The sequence below is a fragment of the Phascolarctos cinereus genome, unplaced genomic scaffold, assembly GCF_003287225.1.
Source record: "Phascolarctos cinereus isolate Bilbo 61053 unplaced genomic scaffold, phaCin_HiC Scaffold_3;HRSCAF=262, whole genome shotgun sequence".
Classification (NCBI taxonomy): Eukaryota; Metazoa; Chordata; class Mammalia; order Diprotodontia; family Phascolarctidae; genus Phascolarctos; species Phascolarctos cinereus.
Genome location: NW_027555736.1, coordinates 123,372,801 through 123,386,883, shown reverse-complemented (window position 1 = coordinate 123,386,883; position 14,083 = coordinate 123,372,801). Strand labels below are relative to the sequence as shown.

Here is a 14,083-nt window from a genome sequence, read left to right as displayed (position 1 = left end):
TGGAGGACTACCTGTCCACAGTGTTGACAAGGGAGTTCTCACAGACTGTTGCCAAACTCCAAGCCAGTCTCTTCCTTTACCCTGGACAGCTAAGAAGACAGAAACAGAGACTGGGCTTTTTGCTCAGTAATGGAGTGATTTTTCAATTAAGGTTCTCCCCAATGGTGCAACTTGTAAAACTCAACTTTGACTTAACCAGCTTTCAGATCTCCTGGTTCTTCCACAGCTAGGAGGACTCAGAGTTGTACCTAGACTGGTGCTATCTTTTAGGAAGATAAATTGTCTAATCCATACAGCTGTCTGAGAAAAGAAATGGGCAGTCTTGGGAGAAGGCAAGCTTTCTGCCAATAGATGACTTATAGTCATTGACATGGTGATTTGTTGGGTTTGTGCTGTAATTTGTGCTTTGGGTAGGAATTAGATGATCTCCTGAGTGTTCCTTCCAACTCCCAAGTACTGGAATCTGTGAAGAGGTAGTCTTAGTCACCAACCTGAAGGGAACTTTCGAAATTCAAGTTCTATCTCCCTTTCTTTTACAGGAAAAGAAAACTGATACTCAGAGAAATTAAATGATTTGTCCAGAATCACATGGTTCAGCGGATAAAGTGCTGGGCCTGGAATCAGGAAGAGCTGATTCCAGATGTGGACTCAGACACTTACTTTCTGTGTGACCCTGGACAAATCATAACTGCTTTTTGCCTCAGTTTCATCTGTAAAATGGAGGTAATAATAGCAAATATTTACTAGGGTTGTTGTGAAGATTAAATAAAATTTATAAAGCATTTAACACAGTGTCTGCCACCTAGTAGGCACTATATAAATGTTAGCTATTATTATAATTATTTATTGTTATTATGACTAGTGACAGAGCTAGAAATAGCCTTGTGAAGTCTAGAGATGGAATGGAACATTGTGTGGGAACAGCAAAAGTTCTCTTCCCAATTTCCAGCCCCATACTCAAGTTCCCCTAACCATACTGACCCATTTGGACCCGATGTAGGGTCCAATTCTCCCTGCTCTTGACTTCTTGTCCCCTTGTGAAACTCTTATCAAGAAAAGTAGCAGAAGCCTTTGTTCACACCCTCTGGAGAACAGATAAATTGTCATATTGGAACCACTGGAGAACGTAGAAACTGGAGGAGAGAAAACCCCCAGGTTAAGTTGTGGTTTACAAGAATTCCCCCCTATGCCCCTGGGAGGATAGAAAAGGTTCAGTCAGGCTTGCAGCTTTGATTTCTGATTTACTTTTTTTTGTTAGTACCAGAATTTGTTAGCAGACAAATGGGGTTCTGATGCCTCGATTATTATTTGGACAGAGTGCTGCAGATGATCCTGAAAGCAAGGGAGAATAATGCTCATAGTGGGCCTGTCAAGGTGCTGTAATCCTTTGCAGCAGCTAGGCTTTCTCTTCCCCCTCAGTAGTACCCCCCCCCAATACACACACACATTCCCAGTACAGTAAGCAAAATCTCCACATGCTCATCTCCCCTCACCAAAAAAAAAGCAAAGCATTTCCTATAACCTTTTATTGTTAGAAAACTGGGTAAAAGCTACACAATTTTCAGTAAACCAACAGAACTGTCTCTTGTGCATATGAAGGCTGTGTGTGAGGGTCTATGTGCTCTTCTCAGCTAACCACCAATGATGAAGTCAAAGGGAACTGTGGATGCAGACTCAAGCCAACCCATCCCTCTCAAAAGCCATGGGCAGTAGGTCATTAACATCTTGCAAGTGTTCTTGCAGGTCACCTTTCCACCCCAGGCCAGAATAGGGTCCAACCCCTACAGGATATTGTCTAGAGACCCTTCTCTATTATGTAACAAACAGCGTAGGTACAACCATTTCCTGTGGGATTGTGGAGTGGCCCACTGGATCTTTGGCAAGATAATTCTTCAGAATGTATATTCACGGACTCATAGAGGTGATGGAATCGCCCATTCTAGAGAGCTAAGTGGGTGATGGAGAATGTCCTGGAACCCAGGAAAGCCCTATAGCATAAGAAACTAACAATTCAACCTAACCTGCTGTTCACCCAGTAAGAGGCAGAAACTCAAACTCCATGGCTAGGCAATCCTGACTAGCAATCCTACTTTGCAAAGAGAGAAACTACCAGATGAGGCTGGCAGGAGGGCCAGGGGAATAAAGGCAGTGTTCTCGAAAGTTACTGCATTGTCATTTTGGGTCAGACTAATGAAGTCAGCATCCCACACTGGCAGATGGTTAACAAGCCAGGCACGGTTCCCTCAATGGTCCCACTACATAGCTGCAATTTGGGGCTGCAGTAGGATTCAGTGTGCTCCTGAGCCCCTTGCAAAAATGAACAATTCTTCTCCCTTAGATCAGTGCCGCTGGGTCTGGACAAGCTTCATCATTAAAAACATCATTAAAAAACAGATTTGTTAAACAGTGACATGAGCTGGAACCGACATCCAAGGAAGTATCAGATGGTGGCTCCTGCCAGAAGTGAGGGCCTGGAGTGAGGACATCAATGACTTAGGAGGCCTGGCAATTCTTTCTAGTATTCCCTCTATTTGCCTCTTTCCCGGGTATGTGGGAGGGAGTGGGACTCAGGCAGCAAACAGGGCAGGGAGGCTCACCTTCACACGTTAGCACTAAGGCCTACATCTGTCTCAGAGCCACTGTGGCAAAGCCCCACTGGGGGACTTTGGGGAGAGGGTACGAGGTGGCTTGGAGGGAGATCTGGGAGGTGTCTACTCTTGGGCTTGGGTCAATGCCATCCTAAGGCTGGCATTTTCAACAAGTTTAGCGGCCTCCTTGGCCACAGGTTTATCATTAAATGGTGTTCTTCACACAGCCTGTCTGAATTAGGCCCCTGTCTTCTTTCAGTCATGATGCCCCCTCAGCCCTTGGGGGCCTGACAGAGCCAGAACTCCCTGAACACTGAGCATTCAGAAGCTCCCTCCCCATCACCGCCCCCTTCCCGGGTGACCCAATGTGTGTCGCATCTGAAACACTTCATCCAAGTTATAAACTTTGAAATGAGGTTTTATAACATTCCTGATTTAAACGCTTCTGGGGCTAATACTGGACTGTCGATTCAGGCTCAGAAGGAAATGGCAAACCTTAGTGCAAAGCGTTGGAGGCCATAGACTCTCCACAGTTCCCTGTCCTCTTTTGGCTCACCTGATTCACTCCTGTCCCTCTACCAAGAATGCTGTTACCTCTTTCTCACCATCCTCAAAGGGTTAGTGGGGACAGGCATGTTGTGTGAAACAGACAGGCAAGTATATAGTTCTTTGTCATATATGAAACACCACCATCCCCTAACGCTCTCCCTTGGCCTTCATTTCCCCTCACCAAACTAAAACTGCAGCTCAAAGGGTCTTTGGTCCCAACATGTCTCTGTGGAAGCAGCTTCTCCTTTCTTGTTCAAAACTCCAGAGGCTTTAATTATCCTGTGGGCTGAAGGGCAGCATGCCACTATTTCCTCCCCATGCTGGGTACTGCTCTTGAGCATTCCAATTCAGTCTTCTGGGTGCTGGAGAATTCAGACGGGGAAAGCGTGAAGAGTTGTACTAAGGCTCCCTGAGAGAGACCAGGGCTGGGTAACCTCCATCATGGTGCAGGCCGCAGCCAAGAGATGGGGCTAAACATGATGACAGCATCTGGGGAGGAAAATCAGAGAGACCTCATTACCACATCACCAAGATGCTTCCCATTCCCCTCTCCAGAGAAGTGAAACCCAGCTTTAGCCAAATGATCTCTGCTAAAAGCTCTAGGGGGAGGATGAGAGATAATAGAGATAGATAATCAGGAGAGAAGGGAAGAGCTCTGGTTTAGCTGCTTGGGTTTGCTGTTGTAATCCATAATACCCCTCACATCTGACAGCTTCTTTCTACTTAAGAGACCTAGTTCAGGGACCTCATCAAATGGCCCAGAACTACTGCAATAACTAATTGATCTCCCGGCTTCAAGTTTCTCTCTGCCTTCTCCAGTCTGTTGTCTACAAAAAAGTATCTTCTGAAAGTGAAAGCTGAACCATGTTATTCCCCTGCTTATGTTGCTGTGGCTCCCTACTGCCTAGAATAAAATGCAAACTTGTTTATTTGGCTTTTAAAGCCCTTCACATTATGGTCCCAATTTACCTTCCCAACCTCATAAGCCATAAATTCCACAACTGCACTGTACAGTCTAGCCAAAATGGGCTCCTTGCTATTCCTCACACACATCACTCCATCTCCCATGCCTCTGTACTTGCATATCCCACCTCTAGAATGCACTTCCTCACTTCCACCCCTTGTAATCATGTTTCCTTCAAGATTCAGCTCAAAAGTCTTCTCCTATAGGAAGTTTTATCCCTCATCTTTTGACACCTATCCCACCCTTCAAGGCCTAGATCCTATGCTCTCTCCTTCATGAGGCTGGAATTAATTCCTCCCACCCTCCTTGATCTCTCATGCTTTTTTAGGATTATAGATTTGGAAATAGGAGGAATTTTAGAGGCCATTAGATTTAACCACCTCATTTTACAGGTGAGGCAACTGAGAACTAAGAAGCTTGAGTGATTTGCCCAAGGTCACATGGCTACTAAGTGCCTGAGACAGGATTTGAACCCAGGTCTTCCTGATTTCTGTGCCCAGTGCTCTATCCATGGCTCCACGTAGCTGTCCATTTATTTTCTAACCTATTGGGGTTATTTGTGTAACTACCTTATCCTCCAAGTATACTGTAAGTCTCTCAACAGCAGGAATCAAGTCCTTTTTTAGCTTTGTATTTCCTGTCTTACACCAAAGTGTCCTTAGTAAATGTTTAATCTGAAAGTGTCTTACCACACCAGGACCTTTGCACAGCCTCTTGGAAAGTTGCCCTTCACCATGTGAAAGTCAGTAGAATATATTGCCTAAGTATTCATTAAGTCTCTACTGAAGGCCAGCCCAATCCACATTGGTAAAGGGAGTTCCTCACATGGATTAAACCATGAATTGAGGTCAGATAAGTAAAATTCACTGGGGATACAAAGACAACAACAGAAATAGAAGGCCATGCTCAAAAAGGCCAATGGTTATCTTCTCTCAAATCAGAGGTTAGCAGGGGTAGGGAGACTGCAGGCTTGAGGCCCTATGTGGCCCTCTAAGTCCTCAAGTGCTGCCTTTTGATTGAATCCAAACTTCAGACCTGCAGGTTCCCCACCCCTGGAAGAGATACACTTCACTTTGGTAGTCTCTTTGAAAGTGGGATAGAATTTGTTAGCCATCCATTAGAAAGCAGAAACCAAATGCCCTGTGGGAGAACCTAATAAACAACTAATTCCATCTATCTGAGGGTTAAATTGAACTTGGAGCCCAGCCCTCAGGAGTAGGACTCTAGTGACCATGTGGTGAAGAGTCTGGTCAGCAAAACCTCCCAAGCACTATCATTTGACCTTGCTCTCACAGGGCAAAAAAAGCAGATTAAGAAAACAGAGGAGCTGTGACTTGGGAGCAACGGAAAGAGAGTGGATGAAGGGAAGCAAAGAGAGAATGAGAAGGAATGTTTTGAGCTGTAATTACCTTCTCAGCAACCCACGAAGAAGAAACATAGATCTGTAGAGCAGCCAATAGGGCCAGTTGCCATTCCTTTATCACTTCTGGGACAGGGGCTCCTTGTCAAGCCCACTAGCCAGCCCTGAGAAGGCTGTGAGACAATGCCAGAAGTTCCTGCCCAACTCACAGTGTACTGAGTTTTCCTCCCTTAGGAAGGCTAATTCTGTCCTGAAAAGGAACTGCTGCTTAGAAGGGAACTTGTGGATCAAGGTCAAAGGATAGGAATTACTGGAAAGGGGACTGGAAACAACTAGCCAAAGTGTGTCTCAGGAGGGTCCTTCTTACAGCTTTGTCATTGAATCACAGACCACCCAAATTGGGAGTGACTTCAGAGGTCATCTAGTACAAACACCTGTCTGAGAAGGAATCTCCTACATAACATTTGTTCACAGAGTCATCCCTTAACCATCTCCAATGATGGAGAACTCTCTACTCCTTTAGGCAGCCCATTTCCCTTTTGGACAACTATAAGCATCAGGGAGTTTTTCTTTACAGAGAGCCCAAATCTTCTCTCTGCAGCTTCCAGTCCTGCTCTCTGTAGACAAACCAAACAAATCTAATCCCTCTTCCACATGACAGACCCTTGAATACTTGAAAGCAATTATCTCTCATGCCCGTCCATCCCCTAAATACTGTCTTCTAAAGGCTAAGTCAGAGGTGGAGAACCTGTGGCCTTGAGGCCATGTGTGGCCCTCTAGGCCCTCAAGTGTAGCCCTTTGACTGAATCCAAATATTCCCAGGTCCTCCTGTTGATCCTAATAGTGCACAGTTTTCAAGTCCCTTATCATTCTGCTCATCATCCTCTGGACTTTCCAATTCATCAATATTCTTCCTAAAATATAACTCCCCAAATTCAGTTCATTATTCCAGATCATTTTATTGCTGCCTTTACTCTGGAAATACTATTTCTGCTTATCAGGCTCAGATAGGGTCTGTTTTTTGGTCTGCTGTGTAACAATATTGACACATGTTCAAAGTCCTCTAAAACCCCTATGTCTCGCTCATCCTGCTGTGTGGTTGATTCCCTGGAATCAAGTTCAAGATTTAAATTCAGCCTTATGGAATCCCACCTAAGTAGAGATGATTCATCATCTAGCCCAGTGGGGTCAAACTCAAATAACAGTGGATCCCTGCGGCCACATTAGAAAATCAAAAATTAACATCTATATTGTTGCTATTTTATTTATTTTGTTAAACATTTCCCATTTGCAATTTAATCTGGTCTGGCCTCACTCAGGAGATTTGAAGGTCCCACAAACTTCATACTTCTGGTGTAGCCTGTAATAATCTTTTTGAACCCCAATTCTAATGTCTAGCACATTGGATGGTCTTCTCAGCTTTGTGCTCAGAGAAGCATATCATCTATGTGTTATCAAAGTCATGTTTAACAGAATGGGGCCAAGGATGCATCCCTTGTGGCAATCCATTACAAACATTCCTCCAGCTTGATACCATTTAATCATTAATTAGCACTTTTGGGGGTCCAACTCTTCAACCAAATCAACCTATTACAATCCAGCCCATCTCTCTATTTCATTCACATGGCTATCACAAGAGATATGGTCAAATGCCCTCCTGAACAATCCATGTATGCAGCATTCCTCTGATCTACCAGGCTAATAACCACCTGTCAAAAAATGGAAAGGAAGCTAGCCTGGGGTGACTTGCTCCTGATGACCCCTTGCTGGCTTGTAGTAATTGTTGCTTCATTTTCTAAATGCTTACAAACCATTCTAGAATTTTGCCAGGAATTGAAGCCAAGCTCAGCACCTGTTTTTGAAGAATTCACTTTCTATTTTCTTTCCAAAATCAAGACAAAAATTGCCCATCTACTGTTCTGTGCAACCTCTTCCATTCTCCATAATTGCTCAAAGATCAGTCTTACAAGCAGGGCTGCTCTTATGCCTGCAATTTCAATATCCTACAGTGTAGTTTGCTCAGACTTGGTGGCTTGAACTCATTAAGTATTTCTGTCCCATACTTTCCAGTTTTTAATCCTTTCTTTATTAGAAGAGATTAGAGTGGCTCATGGTTGGAAAATTATACAATAATTCCAAACTATGAAATACTGCAGAAGTCTACAACAACATTTTTCTTGTGATGATACAGGGGCTTTCTGTTCAGGTACACCTTGGACTAGATGATTTCTGAAATCATTTCTGATTGTGATATTCTGGGATTCTTTGACAGAAGTATAGGAAGGAACTCCTGAGAGACAAATTAGCATAGATACAAATCACAGAGACCACTCTCTTGTAAGAGCCAGAATTTTAAGCACCTATATGGCAACCACTGGTGGAGCAAACATAGGTTGCAACATATTTACCAATGACGACTCGGAACATAAGGGAACAGAAAAGAAAGCAGACTAGTAATGTAAAGAGAAGGATGGGGAAAGGAAAAAAATGAACAAGTCAAGTTTGAATCTGCATTTTGAGAACAGAAAAATCAGAGAGGGTCAAAAGCAGAAGATCTGTGCTTGGGAATTAAACTAGGATTACCATCCAACCATCTTACTCTCTGTGTGTGTGTGTGTGTGTGTGTGTGTGTGTGTGTGTGTGTGTGTGTGTGTGTGCGCGCGCATGCGCGAGCAAGTGCATGCCTGGGAGTGGGGGATTTGAGGAATGAAATCAAATGACCCTCTGAGGCACTTTCCCAACTCAAGGATCCTGTGGATTGTTCAGGACCTCTGCTCTACTTCCTTTTTGTGCTGAGCAGAGTAGAGCAGAACAGAATGAAACATCCTAAATAAGGCCACTCCCTTTCATCTCTCTTTTAGTTTCTTCAGCCTAAGGCCAGAGTAGGCTGAAAGATGAACAGTAAAGGCATGTTCTCCAGACTGAGTGAAAGGTTCACTCAGCCCTTGCACCACCAGCCTTCACAGCTGTGGTCTCTCTGAGTAAGAGAGAGGAGAGGGGGACAGGAGAAGGGAAAAGGGAAGGGAGATGGAGGAGAAGGAGAGAGGGAGGGAGGGAGGAAGAAAGAGAGAGAGAGAGAGAGAGAGAGAGAGAGAGAGAGAGAGAGAGAGAGAGAGAGAGAGAGAGAGAAAATAACCAGCAGTCAAGGTGGCTCCCATGTACAGTCATACTCAGACATGGCTTTGCCAACCACTTTTAGTCAGCCAGCTTGGAGGCTCCATTTTGCTGCCCAAAAAAAAAGCCTTCACTTACAACTGGGAACCAGTTCTTCCTCAACCCCACCTTCCTCCAAGGTTTCTAAGTAACCTTCAGAGTTATTACCTTTGAAAGAATGTTAGAGAAGTAAGTATCTTTTTTTGTAGCTCATTCCCTAGGGAACCAAGAAACTAGGCTGGTCAGTTTTATCTCTAGACTTTACCGAAGGGCAAAACAAAGGAGAAGAAACTAAAAATAATCAGGGGGGAAAAAAAGGAGAAAAAAGGAAAGGACAAAACTGTTTCCATTCCATTGTATGAAACAAAACTGCCTCTATCTAATCGGCCAATCTCAGATGTGGGGGCCCTGCCCATCTCTCCTCACACCATGTGTGTATTCCTTTAAGGGACTCAAAAGCTTTGAGGGGTTTGATTTAATAGCTGAGACATCAGCTTCCATTTAGAAGCAATCCCAGCATCAGTGAGATTGCTTTTGCTGGCCCAGAGGTTTCAGCATTCTGAGATGGCAGCAGCGACTAGCTCATTGAGAAAATTAATTTTTCAGCTCAGGATGGCTCCTGAGGCGTGGCCTTGTGACCCAAACTGAGAATGATGGAGTCTTCACACTGTTAGTTGCAATATTTAATAGCTGAGTGCCAGTTAATTAGATTAGTTGAGCAACTGTGACAGATGCTAGGCAACAGTGAGCTGAGGGGTGGGTGAGGGGAATAAAGTGAAGAGGAGGGGGAAGAAAGGAAAGCCATTATTCAGGGCATGGAGAACTGGAATGCAAATCCAGGTTAACCCTCTCCAATTTAGAGATGGCCACCAGCTAAGCCCTCAACACCCAAAGCTGGATTTTTCCTAGAAATTCTTGGCCCCTTGGCTGAAAGCAGTGACTTAATATAAAGAAAGAAAAAGGGGAAAGGGGGAAAAGAAGACCAGTAGTGGGCAGGGTTGAGGAATGTTCCTCTACTCTGGGCCAACAGCATCTCATCTGCTGCCAGCTGGACATGAAGAAATAAATGGCATCTTGGGCTTTGAAAACACTGCTCTGAAATCACCCTACAGGTCTTGGCCCAGTCTGGGCCTTGCCACTCTCTGGGGTGAAGAAATCATAAGAGAGAAGCCTGGCTTCAGGGAGGTGGGGGTTTCAACTCAGTTTGGTAACACTGGGACTCAAAGTATACATGCACATAAACATAAACACAAGGAATTGTTCTATTACGATGACCCTTCCATCTCACATCCTTGAGTGCTGGTGGGGAGTTATCTCTATAGTTTCCCAGATAAGCACCCCATTCCCTTCCTTTCCACCACAAGCAAGGGTTTTTTGTGTCATGGATCCCTTTGGAAGTCTGGTGCAATTTTTGGCCTGCTTAGCAGAATAATGTTTTCAAACACATAAAATATGGAGGATTGCAAAGGAAACCAACCATATTAATACATAGCTATCAAAATATTTTTTAAACAAGCTCATAGACCCTAGGTTAAAAACTCCCACCCTAGAGTCTCCTTATGCCAGAGCATACTTCTGAGATCCCCCTTTATCAAATCTTGCCTTCCCATTTCCACCCAGAACATGTGCTCCATTTATTTCTCACATACTCTCTTTGCATTTTTCTGTCTTGTGTTAAGGACATCCTGCCTCTTACTGCAGGAATCTATGTAGGTTCATTCCCCTGACAAATGGAGAGAGATAAAGAATTAGATCATGGACCCACACCTCTAATTTGGCTGCAATCCTATCCACCAAGGTGATAAAGGTTGGACATCCTATGAACATAAGAGAAAACATATCTGAAACATAAAATAGGCTTCCGATCCTGCTAATCTATTTAACATCTTCGCACAAAGTTCTCAGCTCTATTCCCCAAGTCTAAGCATCAGATCTGGAGGGATTTTGCTTGTTCTTTACCTTTTATTCTCCTGAATTTCCCAAAGCAACTCAGGAAATCAAAGGCACACAGAATTTAGAATTCAGCTTTCTCTAAGTTCATCTTTCTAATGTCATCTCCATCTATTCCCCTCAACACAAACCAGCAACATCATCTCAATGGGTCCACACCTGTCTCTCAAGCAAGGCTTTTGTATTCCCATCCATATGCATTTGTTCACATCCCAGGTGACTAAGAACTGTCCCCACTCTTCTCTACATGACTACTAATCCTGTCTGGAGGGCTGGCTTGAGTCTCCCTTCCCCCATGATGACTTCCCTCATTACCTCAACCCACAGCGTTCTTTCCCTTCTCTGTACTTCTAAAGCACCTACTGCCCATGCCACTCACTTAAACCTAATTATAGGATTGCCCTAGTTATGTTTTTATATAATAATATGTGTGACAATAGCAACAACAGAGAGGCAGTACAGTATACTCAAAGAAAGACTTTGCTACTTACATCATCTCTTGATGACTCAGTTTTCTTCCTCTGTAAAATGGGGATAAGAATTTATGCTTTGCTTACTACAAGGGATTCCTACTGAGATCAAAAAGACTCCTGGGGAGGGGTGGAATACATTTCATAGGAACTAGCAGTCTAGACTCTTGCTGATCTGACTAAAAGGATTAAATATTAAACTGGAGGGGAAAAAGGAAGAATGTCTTAGCTAAAACTGAAATTCCAGGGGCTATGGAGTACGGACAGAGAAAGAGTAACAGTGGAAAAGGTGCCCAGTAATTCAGATGAGAATATAATTCAGAAGAGCATAGGGAACAATTTTTATGGTGTCACATGCTTATACACCAATGTAGATTATGAATAACAAGTGAATTTGAACTATCAATGTGTATTACATTTATCTACACTCCCAAGTTCATTCCCACTAAATGAACACAAGCTCCATAAAGACATTTTGTTTTCATATTTCCATGGTCTGGCACATAGCAGGTTCTTAACAAGTGCTTGTTTAATTGGATTGAGAAGCATCGAAAGAGATGATATGATCTTCCGTAAAATGAGGGGGTTAGACTCACTGGTGCCTAAGGTTCCTTTCTAGGCCTAGGAGCCTATGAACTTGCTTCTCAAGGAGCTCAAGAGAAGTGAAGAGATTAAAAACCAAACATGAAGTTAGGATGAATAACTAATTTGCTGGATGACAGCATCAGGATAGAAAAAGGATGAATCAAAAAGGATGATAATGACTGGACCAATTTAACTATTAAACTTAGCAGGGAATAAATGTAAACTCCTACATTTATATTTACTAAATCAGCACAAGGATGGGATGAAGGTGAAATGTCTAAAAAGCAGGTCACACATCAAAGAGTTGAGTATTTCAGTAGAAAATAGGTTCACAAGTCAGAAGTACAGTACAACTGCCAAAAATAAAAATGAATGTGATCTTAGCAAGACAAGAGTCAAGAACAAGAGAAGTCCCAGTCCTGGTCAGGCTACACCTGGAAAATGCATGTTCACTTCAAAGGAAGCCATTTTCAGAGGGTTGGCTTTGATAACTGGAGAGCTTCTAGAGGAAGATGACTAAGCCATGCCACTGCGGGAGAATGTGGAGATCATTATTAGACAAAGCTGGGACTCTGTCACGTGTACACTAGGCAACATTTGAAAACAGTGAGTCTGTGCATTTGCAAATCACATCCTTTCTGTGTCACCGTCCATCAGAGGCTCTGAAGCTTCACTGAAAGACATAGAACTTCGATTATCATAAAACAAATATCTCTGTGATAAACAGAAAATTTTTCAGGCACTAAAAGTAAGGTATAATTGTAAAAAAAATTAACAAGTGTCTGTTGCTGCACCTCCTCTCCACTGTCTGTTTTGTTCACAGGCATAATACAGTCTAGCAAGGGGAATGCTGGACTTATCATCAGGGCAGGCATGCTCAGATATAAAATAAACTTTGGAGCATTCAGCTCAGCAGCTTGGCGTGAAGTCCTCAGTCCACTCTCCAAAGCCTAGGCTTACTTTGTTTATCCCTAATGCTGACAGAGGGACAGCATAGAGTGCTCAGCTTGAAATTGGGAAGACCTGGATTCAAAGCACGCCTCTGCCAACTTGTCAGCTATGTGATCATGGGAAGGTGATGTATCTAAATGGTAGTTCAGGCTATACGTAGAATAGGTATAAGAATAGACCTCTCTGAGCCTCAATTTCCTCATCTCTATAATAAGACAGTTGGTACTAAATATTTGCTTTCTTTTTGTGTGTGTGTGTGGGGGGGACCAGTGCTTTTAATCTTTGTTTAATTGAATTTAGTTGGTTGATGTCCTCTGAGAGAATTGAGGAGCTGGATTAGGACAGCAGGTAGTTAATTGTGGGAATTTAGTGAACCACATTGATTCCATTTTGTGACTCAATTCTGGAGCTAGCTCAGTTCTCTTTCTATTCAATTATGGGTCTAATCCAATTTCTGCATTATGAGAAAACTTTATTCAGTTGTGGGAATTGGGAGAAAACCTGATTTCATTGTTTCTCTGCATGGCTGGGAAGCTGGACTACCTGCTGCTTAGAAACTCTTAACCAAGGACCTAGGTTATGCTGACCAGAAACCTGGTCAGAACCAAACACTGAGGCAAGGAATTTTCTCACAACTGTACATCTCACACAACCCATATGTCTTATCTGAAAACTGGCCCCATATTGATCAAAAAGTTATTGTTTCCATGTTCCTTTATGGTCCTTCGTGAGGAGTGGGATACCTCCTTTTCTGATTTCAGGGAATGGTTCCTGTTTACTCTCCCCCTCCCAACTTGGAAAGTCCCTAATCTTTCATCCAATTAGAAATCGGGTTACCTAATGTTGGATTGTTTCCTTTTAATTAATTGGTCTTATTTGGTTAATTGTTTTTGATGTATAAAATCTGTCTCCCCCTGTATTTGAGGTCCAGGCTTAAGCTGAAGAGGTCTGGTTCCAGTTTGCTGGGCAACTGCCATGCACTGCTTAATAAATCGATATTTGGAAGCTTGAACCTTTATTGCCTCAGTCATTTCATCTTTTACCTGCTGCACCTCTCTCCAAAGCCTTCTGGGGTCATTCATAGAACAGAGAGCTGGGAGAGATCTTAATCAGGGGTGGGGAACCTGAGGCCACATGTGGCCCTCTAGGTCTTCAAATGTGGCCCTTTGGCTGAGTCCAAACTTCACAGAACAAATCCCCTCAATCAAAAGGATTTGTTCTGTAAAACGTGGACTCAGTCAAAAGGCCACGCCAGAGGACCTAGAAGACCACATGTGCTGCACGTTCCCCACCTTGTTAGATCATAGAATATCAATGAGAAGAAACCTGTAGACTAAAGAATATCTGAGCTGAGAGAGAGGTGTTTTTCTAAGGTCTTTTCCTTTGATAAGGTCTTTTATGATCCTATGACCCCGTGACTTTGCCAAGATTTACAGTAAAAAATAAGAGCCTAGCTTCAAAGATGGATCCCCTGATGGTGAAATGTTCATGAGCTTTTTGCCCCAGCATGGAG

General features: G+C 43.2%; 1 protein-coding gene across 1 annotated transcript in view; it reads right to left on the bottom strand.

Moving 5' to 3' along the window:
* Positions 1-1,511: 1,511 nt before the first annotated feature.
* Positions 1,512-14,083, bottom strand: part of KLHL25 (kelch like family member 25) — a 46,527-nt gene continuing 33,955 nt past the window's right edge. Inside the window, 1 exon segment of the mRNA XM_078151147.1 lies at positions 1,512-3,626. The gene's annotated coding sequence lies outside the window, so the exon portion shown is untranslated.